Raw genomic sequence first — 23144 nt, 5'->3', positions numbered from 1 at the left:
ACCCTGATGGGAATGATTAGTCATGTTAACTATTTTTATAAATTAATTTGAGCTTTGATATTTTGCATGTGAGACCTGTTCTTATATTGATATTGAAGAAAAAATGAGGTTCTGGGAGCCTGCCTATTTTTTCTTTCTGTTCCATTTTTCAATATCTATTGTAAAATTATATAAAGTTTTTTCTTAACCATGTGAACTAAAACAATATAGACTAGAAATCATATAATGTCAAATGCATAGTTAATTTTTTTGTCAATATCATGGAAGAATGTGAACAATTGATTCAACATTTTTAAAAAGGCAGAAATGAAAGTGAAGAGTTAGGAATTGCTGTTGTGAAACAGAAAAATTAATTCCTATTAACCTCTCTTATCCATTTTTTTGTCTAGTTATCTTGTCCAGCTTTTTGATGGAAGAGTCATATTGAAAGAAATACAAAATTCAGACTTCCTGAAGAATATTTTCAAAAGCAAGTTCCCTTTCCAGTTGTGACAGTCTTTCAAAATCTCTCTGAATCTGAATATAAACCTGGGATAAAATCCCATGTAGTCTCAACTTTAAATGAATCCACTAAAGGAATTTTAAATGTAAAACCTGAACTTGACAATTTAGTATTTTGGAACCTGGCTTTAGCCTTCTTCTGGAAAGGTTTTAATTCAGAGATGGATGTGAAGGTCTAGAAAAGAAGTTTTAAATAATTGATGGGTGTGGGACAGGGTGATACCCAAGAGGAAGGCTTCACAGTCTGCTTTGGGAATGAGTCAGTCCAACCAAAGCTAAACAGATGATACAAACTCCACCAAGTGACTAAGACTTGGTAACTTCTGCTAGTGTTAAGGTTTCCATTTTAATTACATCTTCTCTTCAAATAAACAGTATGATGCTCATTTAAAATAAATTAACCTGTTATTTCATCTAATGCATTTGAAACTGAGTACTCACTCTCCCCAAGTAAGCAATTGTTGCTTTACTTGAGCAGTCTGTATTTCTTCAGTGATGGTAGAAACGAAATGTTCTGCCTGAAACATCCTGGCATAGTCTCTGCTGCTAAAGTAAAAGAAATGATAACCTAAAGGACAACTCCCTTTTTTTGCACCTATGAACAATGAAATGCACTGCTGGCTGCAATACTATTGCTCCATTCCTCCCAGAGCAGCACTACTTAATGCCTCCTAACAATTACAAAAAACAAGTAAGTCAGGATCATCCTGAACTGGATTGTGCTAACACACAGCTGAGGATAAATTTGGCCTTGATGAGTCTCCCTTTACTCAACACTTCATGTTGTTTTATTCAGCCTGTCCCATTTCTTGCTTAATCTCACCTGAGATTATTCTGACTCCTGTAGGCTGGCCTGGAGAGAGACACCAAAAATTAGGTTTTGGTGTACTGAATGCCATTTGTGTGTTGAATATTGGTTCTTGTTCACATACTCTCTTTCACTAAGACTATTGCCCCAAACAGTTCTCCAAGGGTTTCTGTATTTCCAGCATTCCTATTGTCTGCATCCAAGGGCCATTAAATCATTCACTAAAATTTGCTTTTAGCTACATCTTACAGCACAAACGCACACTGCAAATGACCTTTGCTTAAAAGTGCACAGGACCCTTTATATATATCAGAGAACTACAATTCTGCACGATTTCTTTAATATTGTACCTTTGGCCAGAAACTGAAAGTCATTTGTCCACAGTTTGAAGCTACTGGTCAGACAACACTGCCAAAACCCTTGAGTTCTGGTCAAATTGGGTTCAACTCCCATTTCCTATTACTGTGATTGATACATCCTGCACGAGGAAAACAGAGCTGAAGCATTAACTATTTAATGGGAAATGGTAGCTCAACCTCACATAACTTTCATGCTTTCTGTTTCTCTGGTTTTGTTGGTGGCTGTGGCTGTGAGTGTCTGTGTGTGCATGCACACACTTAATCTCTGCAATATTTCAGAAATTCTCTCCAATCCTCCTGGTCTGCTCTAGTGAGCATCTTGTTAAGCCTCTGAAGGGTTCATGTGTGTTGTACTAACCTTGACATGTTACACAGTCTTAGGAAGGCAAAACACAAATTGTCAAAACCATCAAAGGAATAGAATTTTTTGTTTTATATAATTTGGAAAATATCAGTGGTAATTAAAAATAAACTCAACCCTGCCTCCTCCTCCCTCCTCCCCCCCCAAAAAAAACCCCAACCAAATCAAACCAAACAAAAAACAAATCCCAAACCAAAACAACCCCACAAAATGTCATGAAACAGGAAGGAACTTTTCCTTCTTTCACAAATGCAGAAATGAAAATTCACTTTTGAGTCGTCTTTGTCAGCTTTTCAGGGTTACCAGAAATTATAAACCATGGACAGTCTCGCAAACATATATACACACTTATTTCATAATGTCTGATTCAACACTCTGTCATCTGGAAAATCTCACACTGACTTTAGTGCACTTTTACCTAAGCAAGGTCTGAGTAAAGACTGCAGAATACAGTCCATAAGCTTTAAAAACACACTGTGTACCTTTGAGGAGGATAATCTTTCTCTCTTTATACACCCTGTGCCAAGTTGGACCTGGCACTGACAGGATTTCTGCTATTAGCAGACAATAGGGACTAGGTTAAAAATAGTGTAGCCATGAGAAAGCAATGATTCTGATTAAGTAAATTCCATTGAACTCTTTCTAGTAAGCATTATTCAGGTCATGAATGCTAATTTGTCCTGCAGGGGGCTGTGGGTAATTACCCAGAAAAACTATCAGCTTTATTGAGTTGCTACAAAATAGTATTACTGAATGGAATGCTCTGTAAAGGGACACAACCTTGATATGTGCCTGTAGAACTGAACTGCCTTTTTCTGAAGAGATCATAAGCTGGACCAAAATCATAGTAACTTAACTTTGGATTAGGATATATTCTAGGCTACTTTTATGTTTCTCTTAAGTAAAATTAACATGCAAAATTATGCAGCACAGAAGTGCCACTATGACACCTAGAGCAAATTTAGCGTTCTGCATATTTAAAGTTGCGTAGAATCAGAACCATCTTAAAAAAAATGAAGCAAATGTGGCACATTGGCTGCATTCCAGCAGTCACATAGAACTGCTGACATTAGTAAAATCTAGATAATTTAGTCCCATATGGGAATCCATACCACAATTATATTGTCCCTGTTCTGACACAGTCCTGATTTTGCACTTCTTTAAACCTAGCTTTTTATAATTTTAATTCCCTCCACCAATAAAGCAATTTGCATTCACACAGCCTTCTCTGCTAAGTGAGAGTGAAGAAGAAATCTGTTACATGACCTTGGTCTGTTTTGCAGTTGATTACAAGGAAACAAAGTCTTCAGCTAAACTGTTCTCTCATCTGTTTTTAATTGATGTAGAACATTGCACTCCAAACCGTAGCAGAGAGCTAAACAAGTAGCATGCCATGGTAGGTGACAATTCACTTCCAGTTAAAGAATGCATATGGGAAGCAAGTTCTTCTGCATGAAAAGAGATGCAGCACACACAGTGGAAGTTTGCCCAGGTATATACCTGGGAAATACGTACACTTGCTGCTCACCTTACTTCCTAAGGAATTACCAATTGAATCCCCAATTGAATCTCACAGCTCTTTAAGCATCAGCCTGACTCACTGGGCTCAGTGGTATCATGCTCAGGGTAGAATCAATCCTCAATCCCTTTGTGCCCTCCAGCCACTGTCTGGGCTTCTGGGGCTTCTGGTCAGAAGTACTGCTGTGATCCTTCCTGCAGGTGTCCAAAAATCTGCTGACTATTGGTAAAGTGACATGGCACTGCCAGAAGCATTAGAATGGGTAGGTTTATACAAAGGAATGGCAAGAATGAAGAGAGGAGTATAACCAGATATTTTACATAGCTGTCCCAAAGTAAATTCAAATAATTTCCTTTTTGACTCGGCATAAATTTCCAGTCAATAAGGACTACACATGAGTACTGTCATGCTCATCACTGCACAGACAGCTGGAGTCCTCAGCTAAAGGATGTGCCAGCAGAGACTGACATTTCCACTCAGGTTCTCTTCCATGACAACTGGGATCTGCTCCATTTTAATTTCATAAATCTATGGTAATTAACACCCACTGATGATATGGCCCTTATCTTAAACATTTAATGGCAAAAATTAGTTGCAAATAAACAGTTCTTCAAAAGCACTCCAAGTAGAAATTACATGAATCAGATTTTATTTGTTATTACTTCTCACATTTTTAGGTACTGTGACAGAACAAAAAAAAAAGCATGTGAAGAGTATGATGAAATTAAAATTTAATATAAGGAACATAAAAATTATCCTCATGATTCTTCTTAATTTCTGGCAGTGCTGGACACAAGATTTCTTAAAATGTAAGGCTGTGGCAGATACAAGGAGTATTTTTTTTTAAATTTCAGTTACAATGAAGAAACCAGGAGCAAAGTTTGCTTATTATTTTAATAAATGATCTGACACTCCATTCTTTTATTTCAATTTCTCTTGTTTTCTCTTTGCACTCTCCAACTGCTTTTTTTTTTCCACACAGTCTCCAAATAAATTCATTTCCTTTACTCAACAAAAGATTAGCCTTCTCACAGAACCAGCACTGCTGAGATTGGCTACTGTAATTTGTTTGAAGGATTGATTTAATGTTCAAAACATTGGAACAGCAATGTTTGTCATTAAGATAAATATTGAGCATAAGTTTGAGTTGGACATGATATTAATTAATAATGTTTTTCAGTGCCTCACTTTCCATAAAAGGTATGAGGTTTGAATCAAATATCAAAATGTTACCCTCCACATTTTGCTGAAAAAGGTTGTTTTGTTCTAAGTGCTTGAATGTAGTTGTAGAAGTTTCCCATTCTATATTTTTACACTTGATTTAAAAAAAAAAAATACTTATTTTGAAAGTTTTCCTGCTTTATTTTGACAAAGAATAAAAATTGTTTCATCCTCACAATTAACTGTTTTATAAGTATCCTGAATAAGCTCACCAGCTATGAAGAATGACCAAAAAACCCAACTGTGAAGCTAAATTTTTCTAATGTATTAAAAGGGAAATACTTTTTTCATTCTTTAACACCTTGACAATAACAGAAATGAAAAGCAAAACTCCATCCCAATCTGTTGTGATTACTGGCAAATCTTATTTTCAGAGTCACCAAAACTGGTAATTTTGCTGCTATTGTATTTCTTTTAAATGCATGAGATCAAAAATGCACAACCACACCAGGTTTATGTTCTTAAAAACATCATATTGTTTTTTCTTGTCGTTCTTTCAAGAGAAAATTAACAAAATACTTATTAATGAAAAATACCAGCTATGAGGAGTGTGGACAAATATAACATTAGTTAGACCCCCAGTTTCCAAAAAGTTTTCCAATAAACATTTTGCTTACTCCACTTACATGTGAAATATACTTTCCCCAGTTTCCAGCTGATGGATAGGTGCTCCTAAGTACAATTATCATTGTGTATTTTGCCTTCACAGTAATATTAATTTCCCAAACAAAGATAATACTGCTAGAATACATAAGATTAATTTTACTGTTAAGTCATTAGTCACTACTTTGTGCTCATTCTAAAAAAGGGCAGGAAACATTAATCTGAGTGTATCACATGGGATTGTTGTTCTTCTTAAGGAAAGGTTAAAAGAAGCTTTTTATTTCCTTAGGGGCATTAACATAAAGAAAATATAAACACAATTTCAAGCAACCCCAACAAACTATAAAATTCTGGTTTTTAATTCAGGCTGTGAACAACCGAGAGCATTTCTCATCATTCCTGAATGCCCTGTGTTGTAGAAAGTGTCCAGCAAGGATTAAAAAGGCCATCCTATGCATGCACTTTGCTAAATCCCTGCATGCCATTCTAGGGTGACTGTACTGTCTGAACAAGTTCTTTCTCTTTGCCTGTAAGAAATAACTGGCTCAAACAATTCATCTGATCAGTGATGCTCAGCCAGAGAGTGTGCCAGCCCAACTATATGCAGTCTAATACTCTTTCCATGAATGACAGTTAAAAAAAGACTTTTTTGCTTGAATGGTCCTCCATAGGATGTGGAAATAGGCTCAGCTAGGCAAAGGAGGTAGGGAGGATAGGAAATCAGCACTAAACATCACTGTTTAAGTCCTACTGGCTACCTGTCTTTTACTACAGCGCAAGCAGACAGATTTACAGTAAATTAATATGAACTCACCTGTCAAAAAGCCCTTTATTCTGCATCTGTTACAAAGCAGTTATCTCAGAAGGGCAGGAGGTCAGTGAAATTGCACAATGGCAATAGGACAGTGAAAGAAATGCACTGGGGGGATCCTTCCTTCCTCTTATGAACAGCCATTTCTCATGTGTTCAGCTGTTTTGAAAGATTAAGATGTGGAAATGTCAGAACTGGTCTGCTAAATAAAGCCACCAAAACATAGCTTGGATAATAATTATTCCACTAAGACAGAGAGGGAAAAAAAGAGGCATTTTACCATTACTATTGCAGAAAATGTAGACAGACAATAACTTCACATTACAAGATACAATAATCATACTGTACACATATATATTGGTCTGACTGCATTGAATATGTAACAAACACATGTTAAGTTTACTGAGCACAATCTTTATGTTTTAGTATGTTCAAGAGACTCAAGTTATTCACATCAAGATCTGAAACTAATTGCAACTAATTTAGTTTCATATTTCACCTTGCAGAGGTTATGTGAGTAACAGACATACAGAAATAAATGAGAAGTTGAAATGAAGACTATCTCACTAAGAGTTTCGCTGTACTCCTCTGGCAGTGAACTCACTGCTTGGCTGGAGAGATACTTATCTACAAAAGTAAAAGTTTTACAGGTCTTCCAACCAACTGGCTTCTAACCTATCTTTCTTTGAAAAGACAGAGTAAGCCTCAGGATTCTGAAGCTTATACACAGAAAGCAGCTTTCAAAGTATTTACAGGCCATGTACAAAGCAGGCAGCTGTAATGTGAATTCCCCATTACTATCCCACTGAATACATTTCTGCTTTCCCACTGGAATCTCTTCTTGGTGCCAAATGACCCATTCTTCATGCTTACTCAGTTCTGACCTCACCTGAACACATCATTTGCACCAAACATTGCAAAGCTTTCCTAGTTTTGTGATGTGGTCAAATTTCAGACAGCTCAACTGTCTTTACTTAAAAGAAGAAGTGATGATGTTCCAGAGACCTCAAAGGCAAGATGCTTCATAAAGCAAGACATCCTGTCCTTGGTGTAAGTGCATTGTGATTTGCCCATTCTATAAATTATGCTACATCATGTGTGCCTGTTTTTATAATCTGACAATGGTGCAAGGTGATATGGATATTATTTCATGACATTTTTGTGAGTTTTTTTCTTCAGTTTATAGAGGATTTTTTTTTTCAGTCTGTGTAGTGCTGAAATTTCTATTCCAGGTTTCCCTTAGATATAAAAGATACACATGTGCATAATATTACTTATTCTTACCCTGTCAGCATCAATGAGGCATACTGTACCTGGCCTTTCCAGACATACAGAGAATAGTAATTACCTAGGAAACATTTCCTAACGAAATTTCCATACCTTTTTATTACTCTTCCCTTCTATAGTCAGATTGCCATCTCCGGACATGCATGAGACTTACATTTGGGGAACAGATATTAGAGCAGCTCAGGGCTTAAAAGACTTATGGAAAAAATCAAAGCAATCTCTGGATGTGATAGCTGGCAAGAAGGTTCGTGTTGTCATTACATGATATCTTAGGACTCCCACAGTCCTCAGGTTGTGGGAGACAAGCATCCTGTGGGCTATTAGTTGGAAGATCTTATTGCTACTGTCATTAGATGCTTCATTAAAATTAAAGCATCCCACTTTTTTTTTTTTTTTTTTTTTTTTTTTTTTTTTTTTTTTTGGTGATTGATGGTGCTTAAAGAGCAGAAATCTCAGTTTCTCCATGTGTGTGATCTGCCAACAATCACACAAGCCCACACTAGCTGCTCTGGTCACTGTAGGAACCTCAGGAGGTTGCTGGGTCCAGATGGCTCAGTTTATCACAGCACACTACTGAGCCTCTTAAAGGAGATGCAAACCATCTGGGCAGATTTAAAGCCAAAAGGAAATATGTTGGATCCTATGGAAACAGGTCTCTTGCATATTGCCCCCACAGTCTTTGTCATCTACCTGTTCCTCTAACTGAGGCACAGGCAAGAAACTTCACGGGAGGTACAATTACAGGACCTCAGTGAAATAAATGCCTACTATTATTATTATTTCAATGTTTCTCTTTCTATTAATCACTTTTGATGACTGATTAAGGGAGAACACAGCAAAACAACATATGTGGGACCAGTTTCTTTCCCTGTCATGGAGTCCAGAACATTTCCAACTTTGTGGAAGCACAGTAAGTGTAAGTAGTTGATGTTTTCTTGGGTGAATGTATCCATGCACATCTACTTACAAATCAAAGACAATGAGAACACTAAATCAACATCATCATTTAGTGTTGAATTTTTGCAGCATGTTGGCTACTTCCTCAAAGATTCTAGAGCCTGGACAGCTGCATTGTTCTCAAGCATAACCAGGAAGCCTATTGAGGAAATCTCACTCATGCTAGAATCACAAGCAGCATGGTTTGAATACACATGCAAGAGGATTTAAAATTTTGTAAATCACTTTATATATCTTTGAACTCTACCTTCTCATAATTTAAGTAGCTAGGAAGTATGTGATCAACCATTCTAAGATATAATTTTATTCACCATTGTACAAAATGCACGGCACAGGCCCATGTGATGGTGCATCCTCTGAATCACAGCATTCACACTGCCCAGGGCACATGAACACCAAGGAACAGACTAGGCGCAGCTGATTAAGCTGTAGTGCAAAACAACTCAGTAGTCAGAGGTATGACAGCCTTGCTTTATTGGACCAAGAAATATAACACCGTAATTTACTTCTTTAATACGTGTCATGTTCTCTCCTATGTTTTCCCCTTATAGGGTGAAATATATAGGTAAGAGATTGCTGCAGTTTTATGTGTTATGTCCCTCCAAAATTAGAGAGTAACAAACTGTCTTTATTAGCCTGTACATTTGGTATAGTGTAATAAATCACTGAAAGTGCAGGTGAGCATCTAGAGGTTTAAAGAGTCAAGAAATCTAAAAGACTTCATGTATCTGCTGAAAGCTATTTTAGAGCTGAAGCACAGCAAGACAAAATACTACACTTCCTAACCCTGCCAATTCTATTGCTTGTTTCTAGTCATTATTTTTTTGCTCATTGACAGGAAAACCACAGTTTATAAAGCTTAGCTCAGAGCAGGTATTTAAAAGATTTTTTTAAATTCCCCAAGCATAGTAATACAGACCCAAACTAATTTTTGTACCTGCTTTTCTTTCAAAACTGGAATTTGTAGCCTTACTTCAGATGACCAAAGTATTGGTCACAGAGAATTTGTAAAAAAAAGCTTTCTTGTTTATGAAGCAAACACGTGTAAGACTGATGAAATTATTAATGTCACAGTGTTAACTTTCTTCTCATAAATATAGTTTAACAGTGCTGACATTGCAATTACAGTCAAATGTTCCGGCTCTTTGCTTATTTGCTCAATCTGTCAGTCCACCATGGGGGGAGACAAATTGTAGTGAGCATTTGACAAAGCACAAAAGAGATATAAGACTATTCTGATTAAATCTTGGTGAAAGATTAAATGACTCTGAACATTTTCCAGATTTTTCAGATATAACATTTTTAACCAATACTACTAAAATATTCTGCTCACCACAGGTTTAAAAACATTTAGGGCAAAAATAGTGTGTGTAATTCACAGACTAGTTGGTTGTTGTGTTTCAGAACCAACAGGTTAACAGCTGCATTCATATTATGTGTCTCAGTGATGCAAATCGTATTTTCCTGGTTTAAAACCTTTTAGTAGCTCATCCTTACTCAGACATCTGACCCCAAATGAATGACTCCTCTGACAAAACTTTCTCATTGACATCAGAGCAAGAACATCACAGATTTAACTCTGTATTATGAATGAAAGAGAGTGTTAAAAAAATTTCAAATTCAGTCACGCACATAAGAGGACTGTAGCTCAGGCAAATTTCGAATATACTAACCCCATACATTCCAGAGTCAGAACAATTATTAACACATAGGGTTGCAATGTTCGTGACTTTAAATGTGTGGTAAGATTTCTACAGACTTCAGCTGTGCAGGAGTAGGTCCTTACAGATTTTGGCACATAATCATAGAAACAGATTATGTGAAACATGTGAGCTAAACCTACTTGTTTACATTCCTATGGGTGATTAAAGGTCTTGACTTCTCAATACAAAAGCCTAGAAGAAATGGAAGACAAACTTTTCATGGCTTTTACTTGGAGCCCATTTAACTTTGGCATTAAAGTTGCTAGAGATACTAGAATTTTTTTTTTTTTTCTAGCACATATTTTGTCCATATACTGGACTATAAAAAAATATTGGTTTACTTGTAGTCATATCAGAAAACAGCCATGAAAAATTTAATGTTTCTTAATCACGGAATTGTAAGTGATGACACCAAATGCAGGAGCATTAAGAAAATGCAGTCCCCATTTCTAGATATATATTCTGCATTTATAATGCAAAACACATACTTAAGTCTGTTCATCTAGACTGGTTTTATATCAGGTGACGATTTGGTCTTAAATTTCCATTTTACTAAGACTTTTTGTCTTTTGTTTTTCAGACTGATACTTTGGTAAAAGGCCCAAATAGACAGTTTGGGCCTTTCATTTACAACTGATGAGACACATATTGAAACTGAAAAACATAAATGACATATTTCAAAAATCTCCAATAGACATATGTTTACCTTTTGAGTGAATGAGTGTATTGTATTTGCTTTCTCTTTCATTAGATCTGAAGGCTGAAAGAAGTCTCATTTGCTCACAATGAAAACATTTTGATTTATGATTTGCCAGATTTCAGTGATGATTCCTTTCAAAAGAGAGAGGATTCCTCTGTATGGGTTTCACAAAATATTTAGATAGCACAGAACAAAAACAAAACTTACAAAAATGCAATTCTCAAAGTTTACAGAAATAAATTAAATTGAAAAAATATATGAAAAGCTATTTTGTTAGAATTCTGCGAATTCTGCTTTTATATGCACCACAAATATCCACTAAATTATAGGAAATGGGGAGCTGGGAAAAACCTAGAAACTGAAGACCTTTTTGTTGACATTATCCTGGTTAGATAAATTGAAATAACAACTGTCTGCCCCAAAACTGTTATTGCTTGTAACTCCCTAGGCATTCCTTTCAAATTTGCAATATGTGAAATTTTTTGTTTAATTTTTATATATGACAAAAAATACACAATTATATACTTTTCGAATGTGATAAATGAGCAAGCAAGTAGTGACTTTTAAGTCCACCTTCCAGCAAATACTTAAAATACATATGAGTTCAGCAGAGCAAGCAATCTCAAAGTCAATGTGTCTGGCACAGCTGTGTGTAAAATGACAACCTTACAAAAGATCCTGTAAATTTACTGCCCAGTCCTGACCTTAATACCTTCAGTGGTAAAACTCCAGCTGATATCAGGAAGAGCAGAATCAGGCCCCTACAGCTTAGGTTTCTAAGGTTTTCTCCCCCTTTCTTCCCCCTCCTTCTACAACAGCTTGAATTCCTGTATTCTGATTAAGATAGATGGAGTATTTGCATCCTATCCATATTCATAATCCTCCTTTTCAGTGTCAACCCAAAATACCACATTTGTTGCCCAGGCAGACACATGCGATGTCTTCAGAAGGTTTTGCATAGATGGATAAGGACACATCCCTTTTCAAATTTTGCAGAATAGGTGGCCACTAGGTGAATTCATGCTGTTAAAGTGCTAAAAGACCAGAACAAAAAAACATGTCTTTTGTGTGTGACAGAAACTGTAATTAATGATTTCTCCCTTTTTTGCTAAAGAGAAAAGGGAGATGTGCTGTTGACAGGCATTTTATTAATGGTTTCTACCATCTTAGTATACATAAAAGGCATTATTGGCTGCAGAGCTAGTTTAAAAGATTTTTGTTTTTTTCAGAAGTGTTGAAGATGTTTCATGGGTGAAAAATGAAGGCAATCTGTCCACTGCCACTGAAAGTTTGGGCTTCAATAATAAAATTGAAACTATTGTGACAGTTTCCATTGAATCCTTTAACCATTTGCCTCCTGCTGGCACAATCAATGATGGCATCTGCAGGAACATGGTCACCCTTACCTAGTTTCTCTCTTATTTCAGCAACAAAACCTGTCAATAACGTGTCTCATGGTTGCTTTTCTAAGGAGATTTATCAACCATCTAGGTGATGGCACTTATTTTAGTGACCGTTGGTCTGTTGTTGCGTTTGGAGCCAATAGGAGATACACATTCAGCCTGGCACACAAGAAATTAGACATGCACTTTCCAGTTTCAACAATGGCAGCTGACTGCCTAATCCAGAGGCCAGAGCAGTGAAGATTTAGACTTTGCCTTGTGACGAAATTAATGTGAACGAGAATAACACAATGTTACATTACTTTCTTAACTATATTAAGCAGAAGAATGTGACAATCCTGTGTGCAATTCTTGAATTTGCTCTCATTTTGAAAGATGCCAAGCGAAAATCCTAATTCTGTATAAATGAAAGGCGGCAGCTTGACTGTTCCGATAGCGCTATGCTCATTTACACTGGCTAATGGGCTTCCCATTGCTTATGGACAGACAAGAAAACACCCATTTATCTAGGTTAGCGCTCCTTCCACAACACTTTGAGAAAATGTTTTGCTTTACCACTGATTTGTGAACAACTTAATAACTTCTGTGAAGCAACAAGAAAGCAGACATTTACCACATGCGTTCACAATAATGCAATCAGAAAACATGTCGGGGAAGGGATTTACAGCACTTTGCACACGCTCTCCAGACAGGAACAACCAAGCAGGAAAAGGTTCTCCCTGTATTTTATTGAAGGGTTGCTGATACCTTAATTTTAAGCACAGGACACTTTTGAGAGTATGCAGCTCAGCATCACAACTGACACGGGTGTTAAATACAGCTGTATTGTGAGGTTAATAAAACATCCATCTCTTCTCTAAGCAAATGTGCGATTCTTCTAATTCAGTTTTTCAAACTTCATTTCTAAATGTCTTGGAAAAATCTATGTTTTGGGAGGCAGCTGGAAATGCACTATTTGCACACTGATCTATACTAGCAGCCATTCATTTTCTCTGGGAATTTTCATGTAAGCTCCCTTATTGGGAATATGCTAATGGCAACCGCCATGATTACTGATTTTCTTTGAATCATTATTCCTCTGTGGGCAAAGCAATCAGAAAGGGAGAACAGGAGATTTACTTCTTGCTTGTGTGCCTTCTTCAACCATCTGCTCTATCCTGATTCATTTGAATAAGATCTGCAGTTTTAGATTCTTTACTCTGGCATTCTGAAGCATTTTAAAGCTTAAAAGGAGTTAATAGTTATCTATCAGTGTCACAAACGTGGTACTGTGATGCATTCTAAGAGCAAGTTTGCCTTCCAATGGTTTACAGGGCCAGATTAATTTTATTAAAGTAAAAAATTACAATGTTCTTTAACAGCTTCATTATTTCAGACAAGTCTTTTGTGAGCACATTTATTATCTGGAGCGTGGAGTATAAAAGCTGAAAGAAAGGGAACTAATTTATAAAGCAAGAACATTTTAAAAATGGAAATTGTTAATCTACTCCACCCCATACATGGAAAAAATAGAGGGCAAAATTGTGATAAATTTAATGAAAATACAACCTTGTAAAACACACTGCAGTTACTCAATTCTTGTACCTGTTCTTTTACCTGGGTGAGTTTCTGAAGTACATTTGACACAAGGTCATTTTGATTTTGACAAAGGTGCTATTTAGCTGCATCAAATTTCAATTAAATTGTTCTCTCGAATCAAGTACTGGCCTCATATAACCAGTTTCCCATGCACTGTGATAATGATGTGCATGAATTTTTATATTTTTTTAGTATGATGGCAGTTTTCTTATATATATATATACACACACCAGGTTAAAAACCCTAGGACTGCTAATTGCCAAAAGACAATTTTGTACAACGGAAGTGGAAAATAGGCAAGAAGACATCACAGCAAGACAGAACTAAGCACAGATGAATGATAGCGGAGGCAGCATTCAGAGAATTGTACTGAATACTCAAGTGCAGTCTTTTCATAAGCAAGAAACCTTTGAAATGTTAAGAAAAATTAGTGTTTGGGAATAAAAACATTTTTACTCAATTTATTTCAGAAATACTGTTTGATTAACACAAGAAGAGTCTTTCTGATCAGTCCTGTAAATTATTTCACAGTGCCTATTAAAAAAGAGGCCCTTCTACAAAACTAGAGAATCTTTAGCACACATTTTACAATGATCTTCAAACCACAAGATGACCCATTTTGTTACTTTTGGAATAAGAAACCTAAACTAATGCAGAATTATTAAAACAGAACAGTTTGTCAGTTCCTTTGGTGAGGCCACAGACATTAAAATCTCTGCCTAGCTTTTCTACATTTTTTTTATATATATATATTTTTTTCTGGCAGCCTCTGTTGGTTAGCATTCTGATTTCTCCTTATCTTTTTAAAAATAGAAAGACAATACAAAAGACTGAAATGGCAGTGCCCTCCCAGCTAGAATTAGTTATGGGGAGCCACTTTCTATCAACTAATTTCAGGTCCTTTCAGAGCTCTCAGAGCTGCAACTTGTGTGAAGAAAGAGAAGTTATTTAAGAAAGGGTTTGCCTGTTCTCATTCAAACAAAGTGAACTTAAAAATGCACTTTGTGCTTCATTTTAATTAGAGTGCAAACAAACTAAACCATAAATTACAGAACTCTCTGTATTTGTGACTTGGTTATCCTAGAGATCAGAAACAAGGACTGCACTTTTTTTTTTTTTTTTTTTTTTTTTTTTTTTTTTTTTTTTTTGTTAAAGATGCATCAATCTTTGAAATTCCTTATCCCACAGCTCACTAGAGGACTGAAAATCCAGATTTTTTTAATGGTATTTTTCCAATGTCAATGTGTTTCCATGAATTTCAAGGATTGGTCACAGCCTTATTTTACTTTGATGTATTGTACTAAGCGAGCAGTTCTGAGAAACATGAATAAAAATGTTCGATCTTAATAATTCATAAGGCAAAATTTTTAACTCCAAATTAAAGATAGGCAACTAGCCAATGCAACAGAGAGAAGAAATCACAGAAACACTAAAATTATATATCTTTATAACAGCACAGGCACTTCAATATTTTGCTGTCCAAGGGTACTACACATTAAAACACATAGTGCAATATTAAGTCTTTTTAACTGAGAAACATTTTGTCTTGTCTCACATTTATTTTTCTCTTTCTTCCTAATGAAACCGTTCTTACTGCTACACCTTTGTGCAATGCAGCTTGCTTATTTCATGGTTAAAGCCACTTACCACATGAAGCTCTGGCTCTAAGTACACAGCCTCACAATGCAGTAGGAATATTTTAATCTCCTCCTCAGTGTATCTCTGTGGTCTTAAATATTTTTAGATTCTTTTTCTACTAGGAAAAAAACCCCAAAAACCCAGCAACCTGATCACCTATCCAAGATAGGAGTTCCTGAAAAAACAGAGCATCAAATGCTAACCCCTCTTGAAATGCTGAGGGGAAAGCAGGGGAGGTAGAATGTTTACTCTTGACAGAGAATTGAAGAATATCTCCGACTGAAAGGTAGAGTAATAATACCAGTTAATAGGTCCAACTGCTCCCATATTAACAGCCAGCAAATCCAGACCAGGAAGGACCACTAATTACACTTAACCCTGTTAAAAATACCACATCTTCCCTCCTTCAATGACAACTGTACAGAGTTCAGCCTGGGGTACCTGGGGGGAAATGCAAAATACTCTGTGTTAGTTCTCCATAGGCTGCCTTACAACAAAGTCTGTTTATGGCAAACTTGCAGCCCTTGTTAAAATACTCAGCTCATGAATACACCATTTGTTGTAGGCACTTTACATAATCCTAATCACAATAATGCTTGAGAGCATCACGATCTTTACAATTATTAACTCAAGCATATGAAATGCCACTGGAAAAGATGAGTCGTATTTTTTATCCAATTTTGGTGATTCTCTATTATATCATTTACCTAAACCAAACTAAACCAACCAAACAAAAGAAAACAAAACAAAACAAAATAAAATAAATAAAATTAAAAAAAAAGAGAGAGAAATTGTGAGACTAGACCTGAACTGTTAGTGAACTCTGCTGAACCTCAGAATTTCTTGTAAGCAGTAGACAAGTACTAGCAAAACATTCTTACTACAAATTTTCTCTCTTGAATTTAAGGTAAATGTATGAAAAAGATTTTCCATTGATTAATAATGCAAAAATTACAGAAAGAAAAAAACCACCCACAAACAAAACAAACAAAACAAAACAAAAAACATAACACAAGAAACTACAAACTATCTTGAAATCCACAAATGAGATCTAAATATACTTCCTTTATGAGTATTCCCATAAATATATTTGGATAATGTTGAATAATATCCTTATGCATGACTTTAAATGGTATGTATTAGTTTATGTTTTCCAGTGTATTTTTCAACACTCAGATTTTAAGATAACACCACCATGCATAAACAGTGTAATAATTCAATTTCATGTAAGTTTTCTTTTATTCTTGAGAGTTGATATATACAGACTATGAAGTCACCAGCATAGCCGCATTTCTGTTTCTTTTCAAAATGCACTGTATTTCTCAACTGTGCCATAAAATAAATAAAAAAATAGAATTTCCTTTCATTTGCATATGATGTTATTTGGAAGTGTTAATCTATCATGTAGACACCGTCAAATTCACCTTGTAATTAACACAAACCAAATTCATTGCACTTAGGTAGGATGGTAGTTGATGTACACACAAGACAATTGTTCACAAAGCCTGCTCTGGAAGTTGAAAGCCTTTCATTTAATGCATACAACAAACCTAATGTGATTTGTAAAGAGGCAGGTTTTTTAAATAACCTGAAGAATGGAAAGGGGTGGAGGAAGGAAAGAAAAATAAAATTCTTGGCTTACAATGCTTCAAAACAAGTGTTTCCTAGACAACAAAATGTACACTCTTTTTTTGTATTAAAAATGTGATCAAGTGGTGACAAAAATACGACTTAATTCAATTCAATTCAAAAGAATCTTTTGAATGGTTTTGTAATTTGGGTCTACTTCCAGACAAGATTAAAATTTTCTCAGATTGTATTTTTGGGAACTGAAGGAACCAAAATCTGGTCATTTTTCTGATGATGGATAAATTTTCTGAATGATATACATATTATCCTCTCAAATATGCACTCAGCTCTGAGATTTTCTAATTTATGCAGCTGTAATTCTGTTTCCACAGAATTAATTGGCGACATCATCACATTCCAAGAAACACTTGCAGTACTTCAGTTAAGTTGAATCAATGGAAGTTACACCTACGTGTACATTATGGCCAGTCACTGACTGAGAAAGGAAACTCTGACTTTGGGAGTGGCAGAGAGATGTCAGGGTAACCAGCAGCTTGAAGGCACAGAGAACACCAGATTCAATGTGTGCATTTGTGTCAAACACCTCAGTCCACAAAGAAAAGGCTGAATAGCACAAACTTGGCTCGACTTCTCCCAAAAAGCACAATCCAGGACAGCGAAGGTAATTACAACTGTCTCTCTTTGCCATCAAAATCTAGCAAGCACCTAGCTATCTCCACAATATATTCTTGCAAATGTCTGTGCTGATTAGACAAAGAAAATCTCACATCATAAAAACTGGTTAGCTACAGCACAACTTAAATAACTTAAGTTTAAACAATAAGGAGCAGAAATCAAAATGCTGCAGGAAAACATGATTGAATTAGTCATCAGCTAGTACTCCTACAGATTAATACAGTGATCAATGAGCTTTCATTATCTACTAAAGAAATTATTTGTATTTTCGCAAGTCATACACTAGTGTAAAAACAAGGACTAGGAGGAGCTTCAACTAAGTTTTGTATTTGAGTTAATTAAGCTTTTGGAGTAATTGTCCTCTCATAAACCTCAACAGATTTCTCTCAGTTCCTTTCTCAGATACTGGATTCCCTAAGGATTTTAATTTCCTTCTCCAGTTCCTAATTACTGTATCCACTCAGGTTCCAGTCATCTTGTTTTCCCTCTGAGTGCTGTTCTACTCCTTTCAGCTCCCTATGCCTTCTCCACAGGATGTAGTTTCCCCATTCAACCTGATTTACCATACTATTCTGGGTAGCCATTTAGTGGGGGTTTTTTTGGGATTTTTTGGGGGGTTGTGGGTTTTTTTTGGTTTTGTTTGGTTTTATTTGCTTTGTTGGTCTTGGTTTTGTTTGTGGGGTTTTTTTTTTTTTGTTTTTTTTTTGTAGTTTAGTTTTGTTTTGTAGGTACTGATGAAAATCCGTCACTATTACTAGCAGACCAGATTTGGGGGTAAAAATAGAACACTATTCTCAGCACTCTGCATTAGCTAGTCTTTTTTTTTCTTTTTTTCCCCCAACATCATTTCAGCAGTATTTCTGTGCTAGCTAGTTTATGCTTTGGGGTTACTTTACTGAGAAATAAGCCCATCTGCTTACAAAATTTTAACAACAATATTACTTTAGGTGGAAATGCACAGATCTAAGATCTGCAGACTGCATTCGCATATAAAACTACTGCTTAATTCATCTTTCTCCAGAAGGACTTGAATGCTTCTCCCAAAACAAAGACAAGAATCAACAACAAACAAAAAGCAGAAAACCCCCCCAAAACACAAACAAACAAACAGCCCAAAAACAAAACAAAACACACATACACACACACACACAAAAAAACCCAACCAAAAACAAAAACAAAAAAAACCAATAACAACAACAAAAAAAACCACCACCCCACACTTTCCAGCTACCCTGCAATTTCTTTTCAAGTATGGTACAATCTCTATCATCTTGTCTCAAAACTCGTTGGCTAAGAAAGTTTAACTTTGTGTGTAGCTGTTTTGCTCAAAATCATCTCACTGCTTATGGAATAAAAGAACACCGTACATTTTATGGTACAAAAATCAAAGGTTGCTCTTCCTGCTACTGGTTTTACTCAGCAGTAAAGAGAAAACCTTGCAAGTGATGTTTACACAGTACTAAATCCTTGTAAAGTCATACTGAAACAAGTCTGCTATCTGACCTAGCCCTTAGGGCTACTTAAACACCTGTGGATTTATAGAGTTCAGATGTCTACAAGGTCTGTGCTGAAGTTCATTTCCAAACCTGTGCCCCACGTGAAGTCCTTTGTTGGCACAGTTAAGCCATTACTACTTATTTCTGGTTTGTAAGGCAGTCATGTTATGAAATAGAAAGAGTTCAGAATTAAGATAACTTACCTTTATACACACGCTGTAAATGTACATAACAGCTAAAAGTTCAACATGTAAGTTTTTATTTACAGAAGCTTAGCTTCACTAAAATCAAAACACAGGGAAAGAGAGGAGTTATCCTCATCTGTATATGTATAATGATTTCCCCAGAAGGACTTATACATGTGAAATACATATCAGACCATCAAGTTCAAGTAGAGAATGCTTTGTTCTAAGAGAATAAGCCTTATGGTAGAAAACACTAAAAATTTCTCAATCCACTCTCAGAAAATACACTCTCTTGCACCCTAGATATAGTAAAAATAACATAATATAATTCATAAGAGGAATAGGATAGAACATGTGCTAAACTTTTCAATAATTTAGCTAGTTGGAAGGCTTACAGGTTAAATCCTGGTCCCACAGAAATCCATATGGCTGACTTAAGAGGACCAAGACTACATTGTCCACTGGGTTTAAATGAACTATACCCTAAGTACTATGAATTGCCAAAAGCCAAAGATGTTTGCTTTCAATTTAATTATTGCAGAATCATCTTACATTAAAGTTTACAGTTAAGGCCATGTCACTGTTATTTTGTGGCTCAATGATACCAATTTTCTTTAGATGCTTTATTCCTGAATGTATGCTTATCATAAGATAATAAGATAAAAATAATGACAACTGTATGTTTTGGGTGTGTTACCCATAACTCTGTCCACCACAAGTGGTAAACGTGGGAAAGGTTTTCTATGAGGTCTCCCAGAGGTGTCAGAAACACAAAGCCTCACTTGGATGGTGCAGAATGGCAGCGACTCTGGAAGTTTGCACTGCCCCAGGACTCACAGGAGCATTTGGCCCACTTCCGCTGCAATGTGCACTGAAGACTCACAGGTTCATTAAGATATCACAATTCTTACTATTTTTCAGAATCCAGAATCTTAATTCTTAAAATATGAGGTCAGGAAAAGTTTTAAAATACTATTCTAGTACATTCTAAAAATTAATAAAAATGAAAACAATTATAAAGGAAAAGAAATATAGCCTTTTTTTCCCCCTCTGGTTCTGTAATTTTACGATTTTTAAGCCAATCTCATAATGCATAAATGTGTCACCTTAATTTGTGAATGCTGGGACTGGTAGGATTGCTTCCTGGAGCTCCGAGCAAGTGCATGCTGTGAAAGAGCTTCAGGAAAGCATACAGTTGGGGATTTTTTTTTTTTTTTTTTTTTTCTGTTAAATTTTCTTTTTTAACTACTAATCTAGCATCACTACACAAAAGAGAGCAAAAGCAGCAATTGTATTACTGTCATCCCATCTCCCTGTGATGGCTTTAGGCAGGTTTGTGACGCCAACAAAGAGCCAGGAACAGGGGCTGCACATCGCTATACCAAAGCTGGCTCTTGCACAGGGGGACAAAGGACACATCCCTGTTTCCATTCCCTGTTTACTGGTGCACTAACCCAGGGCACAGCAGCACACACACCTTCTCATACATACACCACCTCATCTGTTTAGAGTTCATGTTTGTTCCTTGATGAATTAAGAAGTTACATAAATGCTAAATGCTCTTAAAATGAGACTCACAAAAAACTCTTGTGAAATGCAAATTCCAAATTAGATCTCTCCTAAAGAGCAGAATAATAAAAACAGCCATCACAATTTACCACTCCTTTCTCTTTTACATTCTTCTCAGTATGACTTTCAGTTAGGTAGGTATGTATAATAAACTACTGCCATGCTTGGCCTCTTGTGGATCTATCCTGTTTACACATTGCTAAATCTTTTTTATTGCTTCTGACAATATGTTGTTGCATACCTTTATATCTGTACTTATATTGGTTATATTGCTGGGTTATCATTGTGGTGGTGAATTACACTGAAAAAAACCATAGCTGTTTATCTGATAGGGTTTGGCTCACACAAACATTTCCATTACCATAATATTTTTGCACCATTTATTTAAAATAAATTTATACACAGATACATGGTTATCCTTTACCAAACATACTAGAACATAATAATTCCCATCAGTGCTATTACTAGGAAAGGAAAAACTGACACTTTCTGGCACAAGCAAGAGATGACACAGCCAATGCAAATTATTTATCTCGGTTGTTCCCCATGCTGAGTCCTTGAGGTCTGAGGATGAATTAAGTGCCTAGCAACTAACAGATAGTCCCTGCCACCCTTCTTTTCTTGTCTCTCTTTATGTGGAGAATTCGGCCCTCACCAGGAAATATCTCTTATCCCCAGTTAATAAGAAGATCCTCATTTATCACCAATTGTCAATCCATGCAGATATCTCCATCCAGTCCTACATTAGCCATTCTCAGAAATGCTGACTGCTGTGCACTACACAGGGAAAGTCAAAATATGTGAAAACTGCAAGCAACTCTTATTCACATAACTATTTATACAGCCAAAGGTTATAAAATACCTTTGATCTGACAGCTGCTGGGTAAAACCAAAATGAATATAACTAATCTTCTGTTTGAAATTTTTGGGGAAATTCAGAATTGCCATCCACAGGGTTTTACCAGTGGCAGAAAACCAAGACAATACAGAGGCAAAGAGATGCAGATCAGCCAAGTCCCACGTACTGAATGTTAGATTCATGCACTTGACAGCCTGAAACTCCCTGTAGGTAAACCTTCATCAAATGCATTTTCTAATCAGTGCAGAGGCTTCCTCGTGCTCCTGCATGTACAAAATCAGTTTTGTCTGTCATGTGGGGTCATGAAGCAGAAGGCAGAAGCCAGGGGCTCAAAGTAAAAATCCCTCATCCTGTGTCACAGGTGTCTCTCCAGGATATACCTTGGCCCATTCCCAACCTCTCAAGTGCCAGGGAGGGTTAATTTGAGAGCCCGGGGTGCCAAAGTCAGGGCTAGTCAGGCTAGTCAGTAACAAGACAAAGGCAATTGCCAAACCAGGATTTGGGGTATTAAGGTGAGGATGCAAGAGTCAAAGCTCCATAAAGTCTGTGGGATAGAGAGAGCCCATTTACTTCACTTGGCACATAGTGCAAGGAGGCTCCTCGTGGCACTACAGCAAAATGGTTTTACTTTGCTGGATGTGACAGCAGTGTGAGGCCAGAGCAGTAGCTGCTGAAGGGTAGAGAGGAAAAATGAAGGGTAATGGGTTTGAATTAAGATGAATGGAGCAGCGGACAATTAGCTAGTTCATCAAAAGAGCAAACAATCATTAAGAGAAGCCTTTCACAATGTAAAACCATTTGTAACAGGGTTGCAGTAAAGAGGACGCCAATTCTTCAAGACTGCAATTGAGCTTAATCGTATTCCTAACAGGGCTGATTCTCAAAAACTCAGAGAAATAATCAGTTATTTCCTGCCTTCAGTGGAAATGGAGCACTAGATCTTTGATTAAACTTCATTCCTAATATTTGGTTTGCTTGGAAAAAAATGGTCTTCTAAATTATTAGAGTACTTTGATGGAACATTTTTTTCCTTCTGTTTGAAATATTTCCTACTGCAATAAACTGCTGAATGTAAATGCTAAAATACAGATTTTCAAAGAGCTATAGAGATATTTTTAGGTTTTCAAATATTAAGACAAAATGGCATCATTTTGTATCTAAATCTGAATTTTAATGAGAAGCTCTATTGATAATCACAGAACATCTATATTTATAGAAAAATGGAATATCATAAATACAGGATTGTGCCACTATCTACATATGTTGCCTCTCTCCATACATACAGAAATCAGAGTTTAATTTCTATAGCAATGGAAATATG

General features: G+C 36.2%; 1 protein-coding gene across 6 annotated transcripts in view; it reads right to left on the bottom strand.

Annotated features, from left to right (window-relative positions):
- The window catches only part of ADGRL2 (adhesion G protein-coupled receptor L2), a 311558-nt gene that overhangs the window by 270957 nt on the left and 17457 nt on the right, over positions 1-23144 (bottom strand). For 3 of the 6 annotated variants that reach the window (XM_083867783.1, XM_083867784.1, XM_083867785.1), the window contains exon 1: positions 6187-6243. The exons of 1 other annotated variant lie outside the window; for it this stretch is intronic. The gene's annotated coding sequence lies outside the window, so the exon portion shown is untranslated. Of the gene's footprint in view, positions 1-6186; positions 6251-23144 lie in introns of those variants that run through there. 2 more of the 6 variants (XM_083867781.1, XM_083867782.1) reach the window with 1 other exon arrangement.

The sequence above is a fragment of the Zosterops lateralis genome, assembly GCF_965231275.1.
Source record: "Zosterops lateralis genome assembly, chromosome: 9".
In the NCBI taxonomy this organism is placed as follows: Eukaryota; Metazoa; Chordata; class Aves; order Passeriformes; family Zosteropidae; genus Zosterops; species Zosterops lateralis.
This window is presented reverse-complemented; position numbering and strand designations above follow the sequence as displayed.